General features: G+C 40.6%; 1 long non-coding RNA gene across 1 annotated transcript; it reads left to right on the top strand.

Annotated features, from left to right (window-relative positions):
- The first annotated feature begins 1,979 nt into the window (after positions 1-1,979).
- On the top strand, positions 1,980-23,976 carry LOC117594700. Its single transcript, XR_004575911.1, has 3 exons — positions 1,980-2,199; positions 4,254-4,307; positions 23,861-23,976. It is a non-coding gene; the product is annotated as an uncharacterized LOC117594700 (long non-coding RNA).
- Positions 23,977-25,409: the final 1,433 nt, after the last annotated feature.

The raw sequence follows: 25,409 nt of genomic DNA, 5'->3' as shown, positions 1-25,409 counted from the left end.
TCACAATCGCCATTGCAATTTATCCCAAACATGTTCAATGTGATTGAGGTCAGTGCTCTGCACAAGCCACTCAAGTTCTGCACCAACCTCGCCGAACCATGTCTTTATGGACCCCACTTTGTGCACAGGAGTGCAGTCATGTTGGAACAGGAAAGGGCCTTCCCCAAACATCCCACAAAGTTGGAAGCACCGAATGTCTAAAATGTCATTGTGTCCTGTAGCATTATGATGTCCCTTTATTGGAATTAAGGGGCCTAGCCCAAACCCTGAAACACAGCCTCAGACAGTTACCCCTCCTCTACCCCAAACTTTCAAGTATGCACTATGCATTCCAGTAGTTAGCGTTCTCCTGGCATCTGCCACACCCAGATTCGTCCATCAGACTGCCATATAGTGAAGTGTGATTCATCACTCCTTAGAAAAATTTTCCACTTCTCCAGAGTTCAGTGGTGGTGTGCTTTACACAACTCCAGCTGACAATTGGCATTGCGCATGTTGATGTGAGGCTTGCATACAGCTGTACAGCCATGGAAACCCATTTCATGAAGCTCCTGACGCACAGTTCATGTACTGAGGTTGCTTCCAGAGGCAGTTTGGAACTCTGTCATGAGTGACTCAACAGATGATACACGATATGTACGCCCAATTTGCGTAATCTACGACTTTGTGGCTAGGCTGTTTTTGATCCTATGCACTTACACTTCACAATTGTAGCACTTACAGTTGACTGGGGCAGATCTAGTAGAGAAGAAATTTCATGAACTGACTTGGTGGCAACCAAATTTCATGGCAATGGTGGCAACCTATGATAGTGCCACATTTAAAGTAACTGAGCTCTTCATTATGACTCATTTTACTGCCAATGTTTGTCTATGGAGATTTCATGGCTATGTGCTGGATTTTATGCACCTGCGAGGCAATGGTGTGGCTGAAACACAGGAAATCAATAATTACTAGGGGTGTCCCCAAAGGTGGCATCTTATTTTCTATTGCTTCACTGACTGGTAGTAAACTACAGATTACACAACCAGTCTGTTACTGTTGTTACTATTCGTGATCAACTATAATAAGCGATATGTTGTCTTTATTACATATTATTATTGTCAAATGCACAAAATAGCATATTGTTGTTCCGAGCAGTGCAATTCTTATGAAATGGCACATGACATATAGACTAGATTAGATTAAATTGAACTTTATTGTCATTGAACAGTACAAGTACAGTGCAACGACATGCAGGTAGCATCTAACCAGAAATGCAAATAGAGGGCAGAAAAAGTACAAGTATTAAGTATATGTACAGTACAAGTGGAATATGTAGATCTGCACTGAAGGCAAATGTAGTACAAAGGGCAATACTAAATGTGCAATTAAGGAAAATAGAGGAGGGCAAATTTTAGGTATAGTGAATTTTACAAGCGGGTACAAATTGCAAATTCCAAACGTGCAAACAAGGTAAATGAAGGAGTAATGTAGTAGGGTAGCATGAGCAACCGGGATGCAGAAATAGCAGCACTAAGGTCCTCGAGGTAGAGGTGTGTGTAACAACTGTACAAATGCAAGCACAATGGCAATTCTAAGTGTGCAAAATGTAAATGTGCAAAGAGACAATTTGTATGTACAAAGTGCATGTGCAACTGAAATGCAGGGATAGTAGCGGTGAGGTTCTTGAGATAGACGCGTACCTGCAACAACAGAAAAACGTCTGCAGTCCACTTCAACCCTATCCGCTCCGAACATATTGTGGCCATCCATCTCAATTACATTGTCGGGTATGTTGTTGTTAAGCCATGTTTCCGTGGAAATCAAGACGCTGCAATCCATGACCCGTTTTTGTGAGATGATTTTCAGTCGTATTTCGTCCATTTTGTTCGGCTTTGACTGTACGTTAGCGAGGAAAAAGCTAGGTAGTGAAGGCCAATGGGGGGCTAACATTAGCCTTTTTTTTTCTTCCTTTGTTTACAATTCTGATGCCGCCCCCGGGCACCACTAGTCGGCAATGGCAATAGCGTCTCCCTGAGCGTCCTTACAATGTCCGGTGGAGGGTGAAAGTTGTCAAAAACTCTGCTGTGCATTGTGCTCCGATGTCTAGGAGTGCTTGTTGGCTGTATTGAGTGATTAAGCTAAAAACTACGTTGAGCCGCAATACGCACGTGATGCCAAACGCCACCATCTTGGTCATCTATGCAGCAGCACTAGGTAAAATATAACACAAAAAATAGAAAAACATATACATAACAATGTAAACTAGCAGCAATTCCAAAGAGTGTAGAAAAGGGGTATATGGACAATACAAAATAAATATTAAATATTATAGATGAAAGTGTAAGAGTGCCTATGAATGGTACATTCAAATATGCTAATGTCGATTGAATGTGCATAGATAGTCATCAGAGCATTAGAAGTGTTCATGTGATCAATATGATCATAGATCAGTGTTGTTGGTTGAGAAGCCTTATGGCCTGGGGGAAAAAAACTCTTTGTGAGTCTGGAAGTGCATGCCTTTTCTCCTGTAAGCAGTATGAACAGATCGTAGCCTGGGTGGCTGTAGTCGTTTATGATGTTCCGTGCTTTCCTGAGGCATTGTGTGTGGTAGATGCCTTGCACAGAGGGAAGAGGGCAACTGATGATGCGCTCCGCTGACTTCACCACCCTCTGGAGTCCTTGAGATCAACAGGGGAGCAGCTGCTGTACCAGGCAGTAATGCAGCCTAAAAGGATGTTCTTAATGGTGCACCTGTAAAAGTTAAAAAAAACTACCAAGTCTGCTTGCATTGACCAGGTGAGGTCATCTTTGATGAACACACCGAGGAACTTGAAGGTGGAGACTCTCTCCACTTCAGCTCCATCGATGTGTATGGGGGCATGATCCCCACTCTGCCGCTTCCTTAAGTCCACAATCATCTCCTTAGTATTTCAGATATCCTGGCACCAGCCAGGTTCCCTACCTCCTCTCTGTAAGTGGTCTCATCGTTATCAGAGATAAGACCCAGGATGGTGGTGTCATCCCTAAACTTAAGGATGACTTTGAAGCTGTGTGTGACCACACAGTCATGCGTGAACAGGGAGGACAGGAGGGTACTAAGTACGCCGCCATGTTGGGCTCCGATGCTCAGAGACAGTGCAGAGGAGGTGAGGTTACCCATTCACCTGGGGTCTGCTTGTCAGGAAGTCCAGGATCCAATTGCAAAGGGAGGAGTTAAATCCCAGGGTCCTGAGCTTAGGAACAGGCTTTTCAGGATAATAGTGTTGAATGCCAAGCTGTAGTCCACAAAAACCATCCTCACGTATATGTTGCCTTTTTCCAGGGGGTAGAGGGCGGTGTTTGTCGTCAGGGCGATGGCATCGTCTGTAGATCTATTGGGATGGTATGCAAATTGAAAGGGGTCCAAGGTGTCAGGAAGGGTGGTGCAGAGGTGGGTTCTGACCAGCCACTCAAAGCATGTCTTGATGGTGGAGGTCAGTGCTACAGGGCTGTCGTCATTCAGGCAGGTAATGGAATGTTTCTTTGGTACAGGGACAATGGTGCTCTGCTTGAAGCAGGTGAGGACTATAGACAGAGAGAGGTTGAATACAGAGGTGAAAACCTCCACTAGCTGGTCGGTGCACCCCCTGAGGACATGGCCTGGAATGCCATCTGGCCCTGGTGACTTCTGAGGGTTCACTCTTTTAAAAGCTTTCCTTACGTCGGCCGCGACTGGTCCTGGTCCTCAGCTAGTCTTCCATAAGGTATGGTGTTGGTTGGCTCGAGCTCATTGGGGAGAGAGGCGGCAGGCCCGGGCATCATTGCTGTTTCTCCCTTTATAGTATGTGATGTGTCGCAGTCCAAACCACATGCGTCTCGGGTCAGAGATCTGGTAGTTGACTCCAACATATCCTTGTAGTCTCTTTTTGTATATCTGGACCTCCTCAAAGCCTCCAGGTCCCTGGAACTATAGGCAGAGGACTCTGCTCGGAGCTTAGCACAGAAAGTACCATTAACCCAGGGCTTTAGGTTGGGGAAAGTCCTGACATTGACCCTCGGGATGACCTCTTGGATGACTCCAAAGGGTCTTGCCAGGTCTCAACAAACGCCAGCATACAGCAGTTCGCAATATCCTACTGGAAGTTAATCGGAAGGTGTAGTTTATCCATTTCATTGTCCAGGGATTGTACATTTGCAAGTAAAATACTTTGTAACAACGGATTGCAGTATCTTGTCCAAAATCTACATAGGATACCGGCACATGAGCCTCTCCTCTTTCTCCTCCATAGGCATATTGGTAAACAAATAGAGGGCAGGACAAAGGAAACACAGCAAGTGCTCCGGTAAGTATAGAAAAAGTCTGTATTCAGTGATGAACGAACTTCCAAAAGTACTTTATGAGCGACTGCACACCATGAACAAAAATAAAAACAATATAAACAGTAATAAGCAAAAAAACGACATAGTGAATGCAGAGCCATTGTGGCGCACAGGAAGTGTTTGGTGTACAAATGTTTGGTGCACAAATTTGGTGCACAACATAAGCCTATAGATCTAGAAAAAGATAGCACATCTTGGTCAAAAAGTTGGCTACAGTAATAACCAAGCAAAACCGCAAAATACAGTACATTTTGTTGTTGTAAATTTTATTCCTCAGCTTTTTTCTTATACACTCCTTCATGCCACATCGGTGTGTCCTTTTTTTAGACATACCATCCTAATGCAGTCCTCTGCAAAAGCCACTGGATGGGGCCTCATGTCCAAATATGTAGGTCTTCATGGAAAGTAGGTTTGTTGACTACTATGGACTACAGGTGCATCTAAAACAAATATATTATATAGTGGAAAAGTTCCTTTTTTTCTGTAATTCAAATCTGTGACACCTTCATATATTCTAGATTCATTACACACTTTTTTTTCATTCTTGATGATTACGGTTTACAGCTCATGGAAATCAAAAATCCAGTATCTCATAATAATAGAATAAAAATTTATAATACAGAAATGTCTACCTGAGAACAGCTCTAATCAGCTAATTTAGGCAAGTACTGGAGTGTGTAGGTTGATATGGAAGAAGGTTTGGAGAGGTAGTCAAGGGCAATATTGTTTAGGGCTTTATATGTAAGTAGGAGGATTTTGTAGTCAATGTGTTGGGAGACAGGAAGACAGTGTAACTCACAGAGGATGGGGTGATATGCTACCGGGGACTTGGTGTGAGTTTTTGAACCATTTGGAGTTTATAGAGGGATGTTGATTTGATACCGGTGAGTAGGGTGTTGCAGTAGTCAAGACAGGAGGTTATGAATGAATGTATAAGGGTTTCAGCAGCAGGATGGGAGAAGGAACGTCTGAGGTAGGCGAAGTTGCAGAGATGGAAGAATTAAGAATTTACAGTCTGTTTAATGTGCTGATCAAAGGAGAGTGTAGAGGCCAGAAAGACACCAAGGTTACGTGTGTGGGGGGATGGAGAAACAACAGTGTAATCGATGCTGCAAGTGAAAGTGAGTTTTGGTGAGGGTGGATTTGGTTTCAATGAGTAGGAGTTCTGTTTTCTCATGGTTTATATTAAGGAAGTTTTCCTTCATCCATACTTTTATTACAGTCAGGCAGGATTCAATATGGGTCAGAGGTGGGTTGGTGAGAGACTTGGTGGCTAGATATATTTGTGTATCATCAGCACTGCAGGGGAAATTAAGGTTGAAGTGACAGAGGATTTGACCAAGGGGAAGGTTGTAGGTGATGAAGAGTAGGAGACCAGGTACTGAGCCCTGGTGGACACCTTGGGTAACTGTGTCTGAGTCTGAGTTTAGACCTTTGAGTAAAATGTAATGGGTTCGGTTAGTGAGACAGGAGTTCAGCCAGGAGAGTGCAGTTCCCTCAACGCCCAGCCCCTCAAGCCTGGTGAGCAGAATCTGGTGGTTAACTGTGTCAAATCAATCAGGATGTTGAGGGAACCGGCATCAGCAGAGAGGAGAAGTTGTGATGGCAATTTCTAAAGTCAAAACGATTTATGAAATTGGGGTATGACAGAGGAAAACTCAAATGCACAATAAACAGTTCATTCTTGCAAGGAGAGAATACACAGGTTACAAAGTAACAATGAATAATCTCTAAATTAGGACAGGAAAATCATCAGTATATAAGGAAAGAAAAAGGGGTGTGGTAAGATGCTGCCCATCTGTCCTATGTCAATACAACACATTCCCTTTGTTCTATCACATGCCCTGGGCTTGACACAAGGGACATATTGTCTTCCCCCCATCTGGGTTACCTTCTCAACCCTTGAGGGGAACTTAAAGCATCTCGACAACCTACAGATGATTAACCCTATAATCCACTGTTACCAATCAAGAATGCCCCCTAGGACAAAAACCAGATCCCCTCTCCCACACTCCTCTATTTATCTAAACAATGGGACTCAGTCCTTTACTCAGTAAGAATGCATCAGGTTTCAGACATTTCCCTGACAGAAGGTCGTTGACAACTTTAAGGAGTACAATTTATGTGATATGGATTGGCTGAAAACCAGACTGAAGAGACTCATATAGATTATTTTTTGGAGGTAGGCTTGGAGCTGTGAGGCAACAATTCTTTCAAGAGTTTTAGCCAGGAAGGGGAGGTTGGAGATGGGCCTGAAATTGTTAAGGATGGTGTTGTCTAATCCAGGTTTCTTAAGGATAGGGGGGACAGCAGCAGCTTTGTAGCAGGAGGGGACAATACCGTTGGAGAGGGAGAAGTTGACTATGCTTGTGATGTGTGGACAGAGAGCAGGTATGGAGGCTTTAATCAGGATTGTGGAAAGAGGATCGAGAGAGCAGGTAATATTTGGATATATATCTGGATGTCATTATGAGTTTAGTGATTTAAGGAGAAACAACTGGACTGAGGAGAGGTGAGATTCCTGGGCAGCAGGTGGACAGATCTGAAGGTTAACTGTGAGGGGGGCTATGGTAGATTAATTAGATAGTGAGGAGTTTATTGTTGTTATTTAATCTTTAAAAAAATGCAAAAAGATGGCATATTTAGTGGAAGGGCTAGAGATTAAGTGATTGCAGGGTTGAAGTAATTTGATGACAGTAGAGAACAGAGTCTGGGAGTTCATATTGGAACTGTTGATTATGGTTGAGATGTAGGAGGACCTGGTAGCACTGAGGGCATTTCTGTAAACTGAAAGGTAGAGTTTGTAGACTTCAGTGTGAACAGTGAGCCCTGATTTTCTTGCCTGCCGTTCAATGCAACGACCAACTTGCTTCATGGTACGGAGCTCCGATGTAAACTAAAAGTTTTTAGTGGAGTTTTTAGTGGAGCCGGAGAGTTGAGGTTTTCAGGCACAAGCTAGAACACAAAAAAGTTTTTGGACAGGCCACTTTCATGGACAGGCTAAAACTCAAATGTTGATACAACCAGCTTTACACACATCCTATGTTTACCCAAAAATATCAAAATTAACACAAAAAAATTGGGGATGGATAGATATAAGTACTAGATTTGGGCATCATTCCACTGTTTGATGTACATATGTTATGTTTTTAATGCTGTTTTTTAGTATAGTTCACATCCTAGTGACTTTCCATGCGACCTTCGACATATTGCGCAATGAGGATTTTATTCTAATATTTTGAGATACTAGATTTTTGATTTCCATGAGCTGTAACCAGTAATCATCAAGATTGAAACAAAAAAGGCTTGAAATATTTTCCTTTGTGTAATGAATCTAGAATATATGAACATGTCACTTTTTGATTTGAATTATTTGAAAAACTTTTCCACAATATTCAAATTTTTTGAGATGCACCTGTAAATGTAATGTGGGCCCTTAGTGGTCATGAGGGCCCTAAGCGGCCGTTTAGGTAGCTTACGCCTGGAACCGGCCCTGAACCTGTCACTGTGATTGCCTAATTGGATGCCCTCTCAAATCAGATGAAGCTGCAGGAACATTCATTATTGTACCAGCATGGTACCTCTACAAAGATAATTACTTTGCTAAAACATAGGCAAATCACCATAGTCTGGGGTCTTTTCACTGTGGGCAATCACTGTGTTCAAGCAAAATTGGCAAATGAATGACACCTGGCAACAAACCTACACAATATGGAGTGCAACTTAATGTAAAACTGCTATAATTAAATACTTGAAACTGGCACTGTCAGAGTGAGTCATCATGAGGTGAATGGCTTATACTGCTGAAAGGGATATTGCTTGAAGGATACATTTATATAATATATTTATTTGCAAATTTTTTCAATACAAGTTAGAGAAAAGAAATCTGAGCCTTGAATACATTTTGTCCTAACGATTTTGTCCACAGCTACTGTGATGCTTTAGTTCAGTGATTTAAGGGTGTGGAGCTATGGGTGTTCCAAACCATTTTATAAATAATTAATATGTGGACCATCTGGGATGTGTGTTTATAGAGAATGAGTGAGTGAAAGGTAGACTTTCTCAACCAGACAGGTGGTAAAAATACATTTTGTCCTTTTAGTACAGAAGATAACTGACAGTAATAATTTATTGTAATACAGAGCTATACTTTTGAGACAACAGGATGTGCTGATATAAACCTGTGGTTGGTAGGGATGTCACCAGACTTGCAAAATAGGGCTCAGGCAGATCAGCATGGGCTGAGTGAGGGGCGAAGTTGATAGCACATGCAATCCTGTGTTGTCGTCTTGCAAAACAACCAGACCTCTTTGTGCAAATTATGAGTACATTCATGCAAACTCAACAGACTAAAAAAATCTATTTTTGGAATTGCATCCAAACAATGCCACTGGAGATTATGTTCACATTTACTTTAAAACTTAGTCACTGGGGTGCTGATGAGTGTCAAAAGTATTTCCATTATTGAAGTTAACTACCCATTGATATTTTGAAGACCACATAAACTTCTTCTTTCAAAAACAAGTTATAAGAGAGCTCCTGTATGTTAACAAGTCCCATCATTGTTTTAGATCTCCTATTTTGTGCCACCGTCAGTCAAGATGCAATTTCATCACATGTTCACATGTTCCCTCATAATTTCTCCCACAAGATTCTGTGGTGGTGTGTAGACTCAGATCATTTTTAGTGACACCCTGGGGGTTGCTGTTGATAAATGTCAGGGGAAGAGCTTCTTTGTCTTCAAAGACCGCCTCACACCTGATGCTGCCTCTGTCTTGAAGGAGGCTAATTATGTTTCCCTTGACGAGCTCTCGTTTTTACTGAACATCAGAAAAAATTCACAGACTTTTTGGTTGACACTGTCAAAATTTCTATACTTCATCTGCATGTCATATGCATGTCGTATTCCCATATAGTGTTTGTGAATTTAATTCAGAGAAGATATTTTACTTGTTGTTTCTAACTATGAAATTGAGATTGTGAAACCGTAACTCAAAATTATTTTTTTGACCAATCCTAATCACTGTAATAGTGTAATAGTAAGATAGACAACATTATCTCTGTACGTTGCATGGCATGTCAAAAGTTAATACATCTTTTTCAATAGGAAAAGATGACTGTCAACCAATTGATGCTTATGTCAATACATTGCATTCAATGTGAAAGGGGAATGCCTTAGTAGAGTTTCCTACATTTAAAAAAATATTTTTCCCCACTGATTTATATACACTTAGGCTGTTTATATTAATGTAAAAATTGATACATGCTTGAAAACAATGTGAGAGGGTAGGACATAGGGAATGGACACAGAGCAGCTGTTAAGGACCCTGGAGGGCATTTTAGTAAAAAAACAAACTGGTGTTAGTGAAAAGGGTGACCAACTACTGTAACTTGGAAGTGGCATTGTCTTCGGGACTTCCTCCCTGTGGCAGTTTGGGGGGTTGTTGCTCAGATGGCCTCTCCACCTTTCCTTGCCTTTTCCCCTCTTCCCTTTGGCTTTTCTTTGTAGCTTCGCTTTTTTCATCCCAGAGCTGCTCGTTGGAAAATACCCCTGATGAGGTCTACAATTCTGGCTGCCCCTATAAGATTCCAGAAGCTGCTAGTTTTCTCTGGTGGCAACGGAGAGACGCTGCTGCAGCAGATAGGGGTGCATTTGCAAAACATTTTCCCCCCAAAGCGTCGGACCACGGCCCTTTGAGTGTGCAGGCTGCAGCTGGATGGCTCGTCGACCTGTGCTGGGCCTCTGAACAGCTTGTTGCGCTCTGCTGGCGTTCTGGAAGAATCATCAGGCTCTGCCTGGGCTTTGGACGGTCCCTCAGTCTCTGCCATGAATGTTGGAGGTGTGCCATGTGCCTCATGTTGTGCGCAGAGTCAAACATTCGTAATGGCCATCCTATCCCCTGACCAAAACTTTATTTAAAACCTGTGGGATGAGCTTGATAGGAGAATCCACAAGTAGGGACTCAGGATTCTGAAGGATCTGAGTGAATGGTCTGCTCATTTATTCATGTGCATTTATTGGTTGAATTGTAAATATGAAAGGTTCCCTACCAATTCCTTCATATACTCAATATTACACCGTTTTCTGTGTATTGCACATACTATTATTACAGAACAGTGAGCGTTCATGCACCCTGTCAACTTGTTGACTGTTACGCACTCTTTTTGGCGGAGGCGACAATAACATGCTGCCACACGTGGGCGCTCTGCAAGGTGGGTGAGGTGGTGGGGTCGTAGGTGAGCGCAAGGAGGACAGACAAACAAGGTTTTTTTCTGAACCCAAACACAGTAAGGTGGGAAAAGCGGCTGAGCGGGCCCAAAGCAAAGAAACCAAATCAAATAACCCCTACCTTCATAGTCTATAGAGAACCACTAATCTATCTAGCTTAAATAAATACAGGGTATGGGCCACTCAGGTCTTAGGGTATATAGACAGAGGTTTTCTACAGGTATATGTATGCACATGAGTGTCTAAACCTAAACACTGCCAAGGTGCTGTCCCCTTTTCCCTGGGACAAACAAGGAACAATCAAAGACTGACAAAGAATGAGAGAAATAGAACACTTACAACTAGACATTACCAAAACAAAACACAGCAGACCCCCAAATGACAAGACACAGACAAAACACTGGTTTACATACCCACATTAAACAACACAAATGGCTCTCAAAACAACAAGTGTCTATCAGTCTAATGGGTTCTGTAGTCAAATACATTCAATGTGTTCTAAGTATTTTATGAACTGCAACAGGTCCATACTGTATGCCTAAGCAAAAGCAGCAAAAAGAAGGAGAAACAGGGGGAAAACAGTTGGCTTTTTAAAAGATGAGGGATTGATGTGATAGGTTGATAAGGAGTGGAATCAGGTGGGAGCAATAATGGGAGGGAGTGGCCACTGATGAGCTGGGACTACTCCACTGGATGGGCGGCTTCGTACCAAGGTTTTTATAGTTTTGACTTTTTTTAGTTTTTATTTTGTTTTTACTTTTTGTTTTTAAATTCAGTTTAGTTTTAATTAGTGTTAGTTTTAGTCTTTTTTTATAATATGGGCTTTTTGTCAGGGGCAAGATTCAAAAAGTCTAGTTATTGTCAAAATGACGAAAACAGTGAGCCATTTTAGTCAACAAAATGCCTTTATGTTTTAGTTACATTTTAGTCCCTCATTAACCTATAGTAGCCTAAACATATCACTATATCATATAAGGCTAATGGATCATATAATGTTTTGCTTACAATGTTGATTATGTCTACTATTAGGCCTATTTATTGAAATGTATGCGCAACATTGTGCACAATATGGAAGTTTGACATTTCTGAAATGTAATTAGCCAGTGGAAAATGTGTATTGCACATGCGTTGTTTGAGCCATTTCATTCACATGGATGGAAATATCAGTTTGTAATGTAAGAACTTGGGGAGAAGAGAAGATATCCAAAGCCTTGCAAATGCCAGTCAGTACTGTTCAATCATTTATTAAGAAGTGGAAACTTCGGGGATCTGTAATTTGGAGTGACAACGAAAAAAAAAGAAGCCTTACTGCACCAATGCCACAAACAAGCCCAGTTACAATATGTCTGACAACATATTGACATGCCTCACAGCCTCTGGAACACTGTAATTTTGAGTGACGAGACCAAAATAGAGTTTTATGGTCACAACCATAAATGGGGGGTGAGCTCTAATGGCACGGGGAATCTTGTGAAAATTGATGGCAATATGAATGCAGCATTATATCAGAAAATACTGGCAGGCAATTTGCATTCTTCTGCACGAAAGCTGCGCATGGGACGCTCTTGGACTTTCCAACACAACAATGACCAAGGCCAAGTTGACCCACCAGTGGTTACAGCAGAAAAAGGTGAAGGTTCTGGAGTGAACTTTGCATGACCTGGAGACATTTTGCCAAGACAAATGGGCAGCTATAACACCTGCAAGTACTTGGGCCCTCATAGACAACTATTACAAAGACTGCATGCTGTCATTGATGCTAAAGGGGGCAATACACAGTATTAGGAACTAAGGATATGCAGAACAGGGGTCAGTTTCTTTGTTGTCATGATTTGTTTGATGATTGTGCCATTCTGTTATGACCTACAGTTTAATTTGAATCCCGTAAGAAATAAAAGACATGTGTTTTGCCTGCTCACTCAAATTTTCTTTACAAATGGTAAATACATCTCCAGAAGAAATTAAGAGACCAATGCACCTTTTTCATTCCTTTACAAAAAAGTTGAAAAGGAAGGTTTTGAGTGAGGAACAGAAGGGTTCAATTTGTAGTGGTCTCTTAATTTTAACTCTTCTGTTCCTCACTCAAAATCTTCCTTTTAAAGTTTTTTGGAAAAGGGTATGCAAGCCTTTGAGCACAACTTTTTATAAGACTGTTGTCACAAAGATAATGTCATCTAGTTTTGTTTTTGTCAACAAAAATGAAAAATATTTTTCGTTACGTGTTTTTCAGTTATCATGTTGTCAACTGCAACTGAAAAATAGGTATTTAACAAATATTTGTTACTATTTCAACCACACATTCTCCAGTGCTCTCTAAAACACTGCTATTATTGTTTCCAAGAAGCTAGCTAAGCAACACTTAATAATTATCTTGTCTACTTCTCAAGTTACCCACTCTTTCGTATGACTCTCAGATAATAGCTAACCAACACTCTAAATTATTCTCTTGTAGAACTCTCAAATTACTGTTCATTGACTACTACCAAATAACTCTCTCTATTTTATGACTATCTTAACTAACTTGCTCTTTTAAATACTTCTCTCTAATTTCCATACGTGGGTCTCAAACTCCTACAGAAATCCCTTGAAGTGACCGGATTTCATTAACCTTTGTATGCAGTTTCAAAACAGCAATTCTGAAAAAAACACCTGTTGGAACCGGTTGGAACTTGAAGATGATTTTGTGATGTCCGAAGCTTTGAACGTCATTGGTCACGTGGTGTTGTACTTTGAAACAAACATCTGTTACACTGCATCGAAACAGTAGTGTTCGATTCAGTGAAGTGTTCATTCAGCTTTGGGTTCATTCATCCTTTCCCTTCATCTGACAAAACACAGATGAACAAACACATGATCTGAATCTCAAATTGCATACCTGCATACTACACTGCTCAAAATAAGGGAACACGTAATCATCACAGGAAACACAAGTCAATTAAACTTCAGGGATATCAATCTGTTCCATTAGGAAGCATAAGTGATTGTGAATCAATGTCATCTGTTTCTGTGCAAATATAAGTGACAACAAGTGCAGTAGCAAGGCAACAGCAAGACAACCCCCAAAAAGGGAAGGGTTTTGTAGGTGGTGGCCACAAACAATTGCTCTGTCCTAATCCTTCATGACTGACTCTTCTCTAGTTTTGTGTTTTGCTAGTGTCCTTGTCACTACTGGTAGCATGAGGCAGTACCTGCAACCCATTCAGGTTGCACAGGTAGTCCAGATCCTCCAGGGTGGTGCATCCATATGTGCGGTTGCAAGAAGGTTTACTGTGTCTCCCTGTACAGTCTCAAGAGCATGGAGGAGATACCAAGAGATGGTCCATTACACGAGGAGAGCTGGACAGGGCCGTAGAAGGGCATCAACCCAGCAGCAGCACCAGTACCCGCTCCTTTGTGTGAGGAGGAACAGGAGGAGCACTGCCAGTGCCCAACAAAATGACCTCCAACAGGCTACTGGTGGGCATGTTTCTGACCAAACTGTCAAACAGAGGGTGGTATGAGGGCCTGACATTTTCTACTGGGACCAGTGCTCACAGTCAAGCACTGTGCAGCTCGATTGGCATTAGCCAAAGAACACCAGAATTGGCAGGTCTGCCGTTGGCGTCCCGTTCTCTTCACAGAAGAGAGCAAGTTCACACTGAGCACAAGTGAGACTTGAAAGAGTTTGGAGACACTGTGGTGAATGTTATGCTGCCTGCAACATCATCCAACATGGATGGGTCAGTGAATGTCTGGGGAGGCATATGCTTGGAGGGTTGTGCAGACCTCCATGTGCTAGCCAGCAGTACCCTGACTGTTGTTTAGTACCTCAGACCTATATTCAGAACTTACTCCCGTGCAATGGGCCCTGGGTTCCTCCCCAGACAATGTCCGGCTTCATGTGGTCAGGGTGTGTAGGCAGTTCCTAGATGACAAAGGCATTGATGACATTGACTAGCCCTCATGTTCACCAGACCTGAATCCAATTGAGAACCTCTGAGATGTTATGTATCGGTACCTCCACCGCCACCAAGTAGCACCACAGACAGTCCAGGAGCTCGCTGATGCCCTGATCCAGGTCTGGGAGGAGATCCCCCAGGACACCATCCGCCATCTCATCAGGAGTATGCCCAGACATTGTTGGGAGTGCATACAGGCATGTGGGGGCCATACACACTACGAGTTGGAACATCCTGTGATTTCAATTGTTTACTTAGATTTTCAGGGTGAGTTTGACCTTAAATATATTTTGTTCATCGAGACCCATTGTGTGATTTAATTGTTGCCTTTTTTTTTGCAGTTTATAGAGTATGCCAGATTAGTATGTGAGAAGATTAGTATGTCCCAAACCATAGTATGGTGAAAATATTATGCCAAAAGATCACGGATGGTCACACTGCACTGTAAACCCTAATGTATTACTTACTCAAATGTTTCTACTTAGGGTAACTCAAAGTCAGAGAAATGTTCCCAATTACTCAAAATGTTTATGTAATACTGACTTTTACAACATTTTTCTAAGTTTAAAATGAAAATTTTCCGAGCATTCTCTGCTTCAGGTTGATAACTTGGAATTGTTTTTTTTATCTTTTTTTTTGCATGGACATTGAATGATTGATTAATCTTTGCTACACAAACATCAAACACATACATTTGTCTAAAGTAATCCAATCATTTAGTCAAACACATATTTTGCACGTTTACAAAATATAAACTTGAAGCAGAACATGCTGGGAACATTTTCATTTTAAACTTATAAACATTTTGTAAAAGTCAGTAAAACATAAAGGTTTTAAGTTATTGGGAACATTTATCTAACTTTGAGTTACACTTAGTAGAAAATTTTGGGTAAGAAATATGTTAGGGAAAACAGTGCACAGATTTTTGAAGTATGCATCCGTGCATGCTTTTTGGGGTAATATAGACCACAACTTTTGCTCCGTAAAAGAGGAGGGGTTTACACGATTCTCTCTTCCTTTCACTAAACAAAAAATTAAGTTATTGTCACCTATATTGATAGTTGTTGTATCAGTGTCGTTCACGTATGAAAGAAAAATTTACATTGTTGAGCCATGAAACGAAATAGCTTTGGCAGTCTTCAGTCTTCGCTAGCAGTTGCTCAATTCTTATGACTATTCCAAGTAGTAAGATACTAATATTACTCGCTAATAAGGTATTAAAATGACCAGTAGCAAATGCCATACAATTCATAAATTCTATTTGTGGTGAAAGTAAACTTTACAAGAAACATTGAGACGCAATTTCATAACCAGGTAGTATGTCCAAATTGGTCCCATACTAGCTTACTATATACTAAACAGTAGGTACTTCTTCATCATCTGCAATGTACGTACTTGTAGTACATAGTATGTAGTATGCAATTTGAGATTCAGTCATACACCCAGTATAACAAGGCTGTGAAATGTAACAGTGACCCTGCTGAGAACCTAATCCTCGCTGGGGAGCACGGGCAGAGAAGAATTGACTGCACCTGTTGTCTTTAATTGTGCTTTTGTCTCCCCTGAAAAACTGGCCAGCCTGTGCAGTCAGGGGAGAACATAGACAAGAGAAAGACTGACAGGGCAAAAAGCCCTGAGAAGGAGGATGCCTTAAGATAGTACACACCTGAAACAAGTACACTCAAACAGGAGACATTACATGTAGCCAGCATGTAAGTGCGAGGGACACTAACTCCCCAATTTTCCATGACACTAATTTGTCCCCCACAAAGTTTTTGGGCCAATTGGAGTTTTCTTTCTGAAAGTCAGAGAGCGAGAGAATTGTAAATAATTTGTATGTTAGACTTATTGAATAGGGAGGTTAACTGTTCTTCTTGCATCTGCAGATTAATCATTCAGCCTGAAATAAAAAAAACTACTGAACATTTCTCTCTAACTCTCTTTATCAGTGGCGTCTTTAGGCCTGGGCTTCCTGGGCTTAAGCCTGCTGAAAGCTGCACCAATCTCACAGCAGCATTACTCTATTTCTTTCGGCAAAACCATTAATATACCCATATCAAGGCCAAATATACATATTGACTTTCTATGGTCTAAAATCAAGACAAAAAAATACATAATGACAGATAGCAAAAGCAACCATCTCTCAACATTCGATCTTCTTGATCTTTTTGGCAAATACTCAAATGCACAAACATATCCATATCACAATAACTCCTCATGAGACAAAATCACCAAATAATTTTTTCAGTCAAGTTCAACCAAGTTACAATCTTTGACAAAGTAAGGAGTGAACTCTCGTAAGATGCTGAAGATATTGAAATAACTAAAGTATTCACACTGAGCGTATACAACACAGGAAATGGTTCCTTATAACCTGGCACCTGGCACCTGTCTAAAGATCCAAATGACGCGAGGATTTCTTAAACACCATGGGTTTCACGGTGTTCACTTCATCATTCCTGAATTGTTTTAAAGCATATATTTGACTAAATGTAATTTTATTAATAATTAAGAGTTGCTCGGGACACCCTTTTCAGGCATAGTTGAATAATAAAAGTATATCACTGGGCAACAAGAACTGCAAATCTATTGCTTTCAACTGTGTCTTGTTAACCCCTTATTTGGTCCCTATTTAAGTTCCTCCTGCCCCTGTGTTTCTTGCTGGTCATTGTTCATATGTCTGTGGCTGTGCTGCTGGTGAGACTTTCTGAAATAAATTACTTTTGCTTTTGAATCCTCTGCGCCTGTGTCCTGCTATCCATGACGCATCGTGACACTGCTATCAATATTTGCAACCGTTGGGTAAGTTTGCTGCTTCTGTGAGCCACAGTTGAGGCGTTGCTTAGGACCGTTTGACTATGTCATCAAAGAATAGTGTCTACTATATAGGTCTGCAAAAGAAAGTTCTCCAATCATGCTGTGTATCCGAGTTCCCTATCTATATGTATGACGTCAGATCTTTTTCCGCTACTGAGGGCCTAGCTCCAATATTAACGGTTCGCCACTATGTTATGCAATAAGAGACTCTAGAGAGTGACAAATTGAATGGCAGGGAGGTTATTGAATGATATCAGAAGTAGAAAGTGCAGCTTTATTCAACTTAACATTCCTTCAGGTGCTCACACAAGTGAGTAACTTAATGTGATTATGATGACTTCATACTTTAAGAAATTAATTGTGTTTGTAAATCTATGATGCTGTAATGCTGCTACTGTACACTCACCTAAAGGATTATTAGGAACACCATACTAATACTGTATTTGACCCCCTTTCGCCTTCAGAACTGCCTTAATTCTACGTGGCATTGATTCAACAAGGTGCTGAAAGCATTCTTTAGAAATGTTGGCCCATATTGATAGGATAGCATCTTGCAGTTGATGGAGATTTGTAGGATGCACATCCAGGGCACGAAGCTCCCGTTCCACCACATACCAAAGATGCTCTATTGAGTTGAGATCTGGTGACTATGGGGGCCATTTCAGTACAGTGAACTCATTGTCATGTTCAAGAAACCAATTTGAAATTATTTGAGCTTTGTGACATGGTGCATTATCCTGCTGGAAGTAGCCATCAGAGGATGGGTACATGGTGGTCATAAAGGGATGGACATGGTCAGAAACAATGCTCAGGTAGGCCGTGGCATTTAAACGATGCCCAGTTGGCACTAAGGGGCCTAAAGTGTGCCAAGAAAACATCCCCCACACCATTACACCATCACCACCAGCCTGCACAGTGGTAACAAGGCATGATGGATCCATGTTCTCATTCTGTATTGCCAAATTCTGACTCTACCATCTGAATGTCTCAACAGAAATCGAGACTCATCAGACCAGGCAACATTCTTCCAGTCTTCACCTGTCCAATTTTGGAGAGCTCGTGCAAATTGTAGCCTCTTTTTCCTATTTGTAGTGGAGATGAGTGCTACCCGGTGGGGTCTTCTGCTGTTGTAGCCCATCCGCCTCAAGGTTGTGTGCGTTGTGGTTTCACAAATGCTTTGCTACATACCTCGGATGTAACGAGTGGTTATTTCAGTCAAAGTTGCTCCTCTATCAGCTTGAATCAGTCGGCCCATTCTCCTCTGACCTCTAGCATCAACAAGGCATTTTCGCCCACAGGACTGCCGCATACTGGATGTTTTTCCCTTTTCACACCATTCTTTGTAAACCCTAGAAATGGTTGTGCGTGAAAATCCCAGTAACTGAGCAGATTGTGAAATACTCAGGCCGGCCCGTCTGGCACCAACAACCATGCCACGCTCAAAATTGCTTAAATCACCTTTCTTTCCCATTCTGACATTCAGTTTGGAGTTTAGGAGATTGTCTTGACCAGGACCACACCCCTAAATGCATTGAAGCAACTGCCATGTGATTGGTTGATTAGATAATTGCATTAATGAGAAATTGAACAGTTGTTCCTAATAATCCTTTAGGTGAGTGCATATCACAAGATTTAATAATTTAATAACCTATGCTAAATCCAGAATGGAAATTGTGACTGGCTTCATCAATCATAATACTGTACCTGTGAAGTGGATATTTTTGATTGTAGATGTACTGGACTATGCCTAATGGCATCTTTCCCCGCAAGTTATGTAATCACATTGAAGGTGACACAGATTAGAAGAACTAACAGCAGGTTTATAATCAGGTTTTTGTTGGTGCTAATTTAACCTAGCCTATTATTGGGCTATAATGCATTAATTTGCATTTATAGAGAATGAGAATCTGCAGCAACCAGAATCTGCAGCACTTAATGCCTTTGCACTGTGACAAAAATCTACCTAAACTTGTGAATTGGCTACAGTACAGGGTAAAAATATTAACTCCACTAGCACACCTCACAGATAATATGCAGAAAGAATTGGGAACCTAGACCTAGTTGTGGCTTTCCCTGACCAAGATCTGTTTTGGTCAACCAAGATTCAACTGATTTCTTGGACTAATCAAAACGTACATTTCTTTTCACCAAGCCCTTGAGCCATCTTTGGAGGACTTTTTTCTTAAGCCCATGAGCCATATATGGAGGACATGCTTTTTTCTTCTCAGCATTCTGGTACAGGTTGATCTTAGTTTCATCTGTCCAAAGAATGCAGTTCCAGATCTGGGCTGGCATTTTCACATATTTTGGCAAAGTCTAATCTGATCTTTCTAATCTTGAGGCTTAGGAATGCTTTGCACCTTGTGGTGAAACCTCTGTATTTACCCATGTGAAGTCTTCTCGTTATAGTAGACTTGGATAATGATATTCCTACATCCTGGAGAGTGTTTTTCACTTGGCTGGATGTTGTGAACGAGTTTTCGTTACCATGGAAAGGATCCTACGATCATCCACCACTATTGTCTTCCGTGGATGTCCAGGCCTTTTTCTGTTGCAGAGCTCACCAGTGCATTATTTACTTCTCAGAATGTTCCAAACTGTTGATTTGGCCTAATGGTCCTATTATCTCTTTGATGGATTATTTATTTTGCAGCCTAAGGATGGCCTGTTTCACTTGCATTGAGAGCTCCATGGACCGCATGTTGTGGGTTCAACGGCTTCCAAAAGCAAATGCCACAGCTGGAATCAACTCCAGACCTTTTGCCTGCTTAATTGAAGAAGAAATAATGGAGTAGCCCACAACTGTCCATGAAACAGCTTTTGAGTCAATTGTCCATTTATTTCTGGTCCCTAGAAAAAGAGGTGACTACATATTAAAAAGCTGTCATTCCTAAACCCTTCCTCCAATTTGGATGTGAATACGCATCCTCTGTAGACGTGTTCGACCGGTAGGCAAACTTGTAGGGATCCAGTGGGGAGGCAGGATTTAAGATGGGCCAGAACTTGTCTTTCAAAGCTCTTCATGATTGTGGGGGTGAGACAGGTCAGATGTCATTCTGGCTAAATGCAGTTGATTGCTTTGGCACTGGCACAATGGTTGCGGCCTTAAAAGCATTGAATTTGAATTACGCCATCCCCAGGGCTTCAGAAATAGACTGATACAGTTGGGAATCAGAGGTGTCACATGGCCATGTGACTGCTTTACTAAAGAAATCTTAGTCGACCAACAGCCTGCTGATCAAACAATCGACTACTCAACTGAATGGGGTCAGCCCTACTACTACAGTGGGGAGAACAAGTATTTGATACACTGCCGATTTTGCAGGATTTTAATCCATGACGGCGTAGTGTGTTACTAATGGTTTTCTTTGAGACTGTGGTCCCAGCTCTCTTCAGGTCATTGACCAGGTCCTGACGTGTAGTTCTGGGCTGATCCCTCACCTTCCTCATGATCATTGATGCCCCATGAGGTGAGATCTTGCATGGAGCCCCAGACCGAGGGAGATTGACCATCATCTTGAACTTCTTCCATTTTCTAATAATTGCAGTTGTTGCCTTCTCACACAGCTGCTTGCCTGTTGTCCTGTAGCACATCCCAACCTTGTGCTGGTCTACAATTTTATCCCTGATGTCCTTACACAGCTCTCTGGTCTTGGCCATTGTGGAGAGGTTGAAGTCTGTTTGAGTGTGTGGACAGGTGTCTTTTATACAGGTAACGAGTTCAAACAGGTGCAGTTAATCCAGGTAATGAGTGGAGAATAGGAGGGCTTCTTAAAGAAAAACTAACAGGTCTGTGAGAGTCGGAATTCTTACTGGTTGGTAGGTAATCAAATACTTATGTCATGCAATAAAATGCAAATTATATTTAAAAAATCATACAATGTGATTTTCTGGATTTTTGTTTTCGATTCCGTCTCTCACAGTTGAAGTGTATCTATGATAAAAATTACAGACCCCTACATGCGTTGTAAGTAGGAAAACCTGCAAAATCGGCAAGTTATCAAATACTTGTTCTCCCCACTGTATATCTGCAATAAAGAGCATATCCTTTACCAATGTCTCCAACCGGTACAGTCAGTACTATAAAGACAAGCATCTAGGCTTTTTGTGTATTTTCAGTTCTAAGTACATGTATTTTATTTGATCCAGCCTTATATGCAAATTTTGAAATGCTTAGCATTTGATATTCCTAGTGGGCTACAAATGCTTTACTTTTTCTTTAAAGGCTACATATATATACTTTGAATGATCAGCTAATTATATAGCCTAACCTACTCAATTGTATACAAGTTCTACAGCAGCCGATTAGAAATATATTACTTTCACAAAAAAAATGGGCTGCTAGGCTGCAAAATATTTTTAGATTGAGATTAAATCCACCTTTCAGCAAAGGAACATTGGAGTGGCTCAAGCACAAAATGGTGAATGTACTACATTGGCCCAGTAAATTCTTGAATTCATTCCCATTGAGAATTTGTGGCACCATTTGAAAATTGTGGTCTATAAGAGTTCTTCAACTGACCTGAATAACCTGGAGCAAATCTGCCCAGAAGAATGGGGAATAATCATTCCACATAATTCAAAAGATTTAAAGCAATTATTGCAGAAAAAGGGAACGCATAGTCTCTCTGCGTTATGCACATCACTAACTCCCATGGAAACACGTCGTCTGTCAGTGTGAGATGACAACTTACTCCACCTTGTTTCTGCACATGCCCCATGAAAGGTCTATGGACGGCACTGAGGTGGATACTGATGCAGACAAAATATTTCAAAATGTTTGGTTTGCTTAATTATTTCCTAACATTAAGACACTGTCAACATAGAATAATTGATTTTGTGTGTCAGTGTTTAAAAATGTAATATCAAACAGAACAAAATGACATTGTATAGTTTGTAATTCAGCAGAGTGAGAGAGTTGGTCAGGGATTTCATTACTTTTCCAAGCCACTATATACTGTATTTGTGGGGAAATTATGCCATTTTCAAACATGGGGGGTCGAGGGATATGGGCTCCAACTCCCTTGCTCAGAGAAATGTCAATACTTAGCCATCATCAATTTTAGTCCTTCACATGGTATCAGAAGAAATCCATTAAGAGGTCTCTCCCACATGGCTACTCCAAACTTCAGATTCAATACAATACAAAGATGAAACCGGAACCAACTGCTGAGTCCAACCACTAATCCTTTACACTGAGCTGATCCATTAATCAATGATGTATGAAGGAAGGGTGAAAAGACAACTGAGGGACCATAGCTTCCCTTTATACAGGAAACCCTGCAACAAGGCCTCAACAGTAAGGTCACACTCATGGTACACAATCAAACCTGCATATCAGAAATAAATGTAAAAGTCAATGTGTTTTGGTTTAGAATGTGATTCTCTAATGAAAAATAATGTGTGCTCTATATTCATTGTACTTACAACAAATGAGCTCATATTGCTGTTATTATCATGTTATAATATGATCAGATCACTTTCCTGTATTGCTGCTGTTTACACCTGGATAAAAATGTTTGATGATGTGTAAACATCAAATATCAATCTCTAGATAAACACACAAATAACAAATAAGATTAATAAAGAAGATACATTTCTTCTTTAATAAAGGAGTAATAATAAAGAAGTATGTATTGTCTTTTATGTTTTCTGTCCTGAGTCAAGTTTATGATTTGTTGGTATAACAGTTTGAAGATGAAGCTATCTCCCAATCCACTTCTTCGTCTCCAGAATTGTGTGAATCACACCATGGGATAACAGTCAACATGTTTGATATAACTATGTGTTATCAGCCCTTTGGTGATACACCCCACTGACGGAGAGTAGGGATGATACAGTTGGAATTGAGCTTTGACATTGGTGCATTTGTCGATGGTGTGTGCATGCACAGTTGTCATAGAAACAGAGAGCTTGTAACAGCATGATCTTTTTGACAGATTACTGCTGGTTGGAGTCCATTCAATGAAGCTAACACAGCTCCTTTAAAGACAACTGTAGGAAGAATGAGTGAAATTTTGGCAATTGGGTTTTCATCTATGCAAACTGAAAATGACAGAAACATACTGTGCAGAAGGTTAATTATTTGAAGCTATTTATCCTGCTGACTGTAGATTGTGTATTTACGAAAAGGTAAGCTAGAGCTGTTTCACTTTAGCCCCCTTCTAGCATAGAAAGAAAATGTGGGAGTTTAATAATATTTTGCATGTGATACCTTAGGGGCTAAAACTTAGCAACCTATTTCTTTGTTTTAATAGTTGATCTGAATATTTCTGTCACTTCCTGGAACAGCAGGCATGCCATGCCAGTGGAATCCAACACCCTTTTTCCTTCATTTGTAGCACAGACACCTATTGATGTTTATTTGTGCCACCTGTGTCCCTTATCATTGTCTCTATTGAAGTTCCTCCTTCCCTAGTGTTTGTTTTTTGGTCATTGTTTGGTTTTCATACTGCTTTGATGCTGTTTCGGTTTTTGTGTAATTTCAGTTTTTGTAACAATTTTGTTCATTAATAGAAGTCCTTTCTCCCAGCGCCTGTCTCCTGCCTCCTGTTTCATCATTACAATTTCCGAGAAGAGGTCTGCAATAACACTTTCTCGGGATGTACACTTCCAGATTGGAGATGGTGAAGAGCAACATACTTTCATTTTAAAATGTGGCAATAAAACTATATAAAAAACAAAACCAACAGATGGTACAGTGTGCGGTTCGATGGAAACTTTAAAGTTACTTGTATTTTCCTATTATCCTCAAGATGCCAGTCTGGTCAAAATGCAAAATAGCAGGCAGTTGCCAGAACTATGTGAAAACATTCCTGAAATACAAACAACATTATTTGACCTTTTCAGCCATTTAAACCCTTCATAATACATAATTTGTGTTTGGGGACAGGCGGCCTATGATACCATAACTCTGTACTTATTGGGCTGTTAACACCGGCAACACATTTCAGTACACTACTGTATAATGTGAAACGAACAGTGCCTTTTTATATTTTATTACTTATCAGTAATGTTGATTTTGAGTTCCTTTGATATGCTTATCAAACTCCTCACTTTAATCATAATATAACATACAGGTATTTGAGGACACGTCTATTTGTGATGACTGTCATGGAAACATTAATGTGTTTACACAGGGAGCGCTATTCTGATCTTTTTGCTCAATTATTGTTTAAAGAGTAGATCTCACAGATGAAAATACCCCAAAAGTGTTCTCAACTAGTGTGCTTATGAATCCCACGTTGAGGGAGCTTTTTGAAAAGAAGCAGAATGACTTGTGAGGTGTGCATTGTAGACACGTTTCAAACTTCAACTGTAATAAACTGGCTGTGGAGATGTTATCACTAAGCATGGCCATAATTGCGAACTTGACGTAATGAAATAGGAGAAAAACAGGATTCATGAGCAACGATTGATGAGCAATGAAAACGCTAGCAGTAAAAGACAAGTGCATGGTTTTATTTGATTATGTTTGTTGAGAAAGGGCCTTGAAAACAGTGTGCTTTCTGATACAAAAGCAACCACTCATTACTGTGTTGCAGTTACTGGGATAGTACAACAGATTGTATTAAAGGCAGTAATTCACTTTCAATTGTGTTTTCGTGGAGATCACAGTGGTTATTTTGACAAGATAAAATCAGTTTTACTGTTCCTGTCACCTCCTAGTAGATGGATGGCACTGAAATGTGCATCAGGTTTTGACAATTGTAGTAATCATTGTCTTGCAATAAAGCCATTGAGTCATGGTAATGTTTAATGAAAATACATTTTTCACAAAATACTGTGGTGAAATTATGCTCCACAGACTACAGTATTTCTTAATGATATTCAGAATCAATCATCCCAGGTTAGAAATAAATTATGCAACTCATACATTTAATATTACCTTCCCTTTTTGCTTTAGATTGACTGGTCCTGAACTATTGAATCCTTCTGTATGTAAGGTTTGAAGGCCTTGATTGATATGTGAAGATGGCATGGCAGCCTCAGAGACAGAGGTTGCAGGTCTCATTCACTCCAGGCCTCCATAAAGCAACAGTACTTAGCCGATTTCCAGGCAACTTTCAACTTGCTCTGTT

The sequence above is a fragment of the Esox lucius genome, chromosome 7 (assembly GCF_011004845.1).
Source record: "Esox lucius isolate fEsoLuc1 chromosome 7, fEsoLuc1.pri, whole genome shotgun sequence".
Classification (NCBI taxonomy): domain Eukaryota; kingdom Metazoa; phylum Chordata; class Actinopteri; order Esociformes; family Esocidae; genus Esox; species Esox lucius.
Note: the sequence above shows the minus strand (reverse complement) of the source record. Positions and strands in the feature narration are given on the sequence as shown.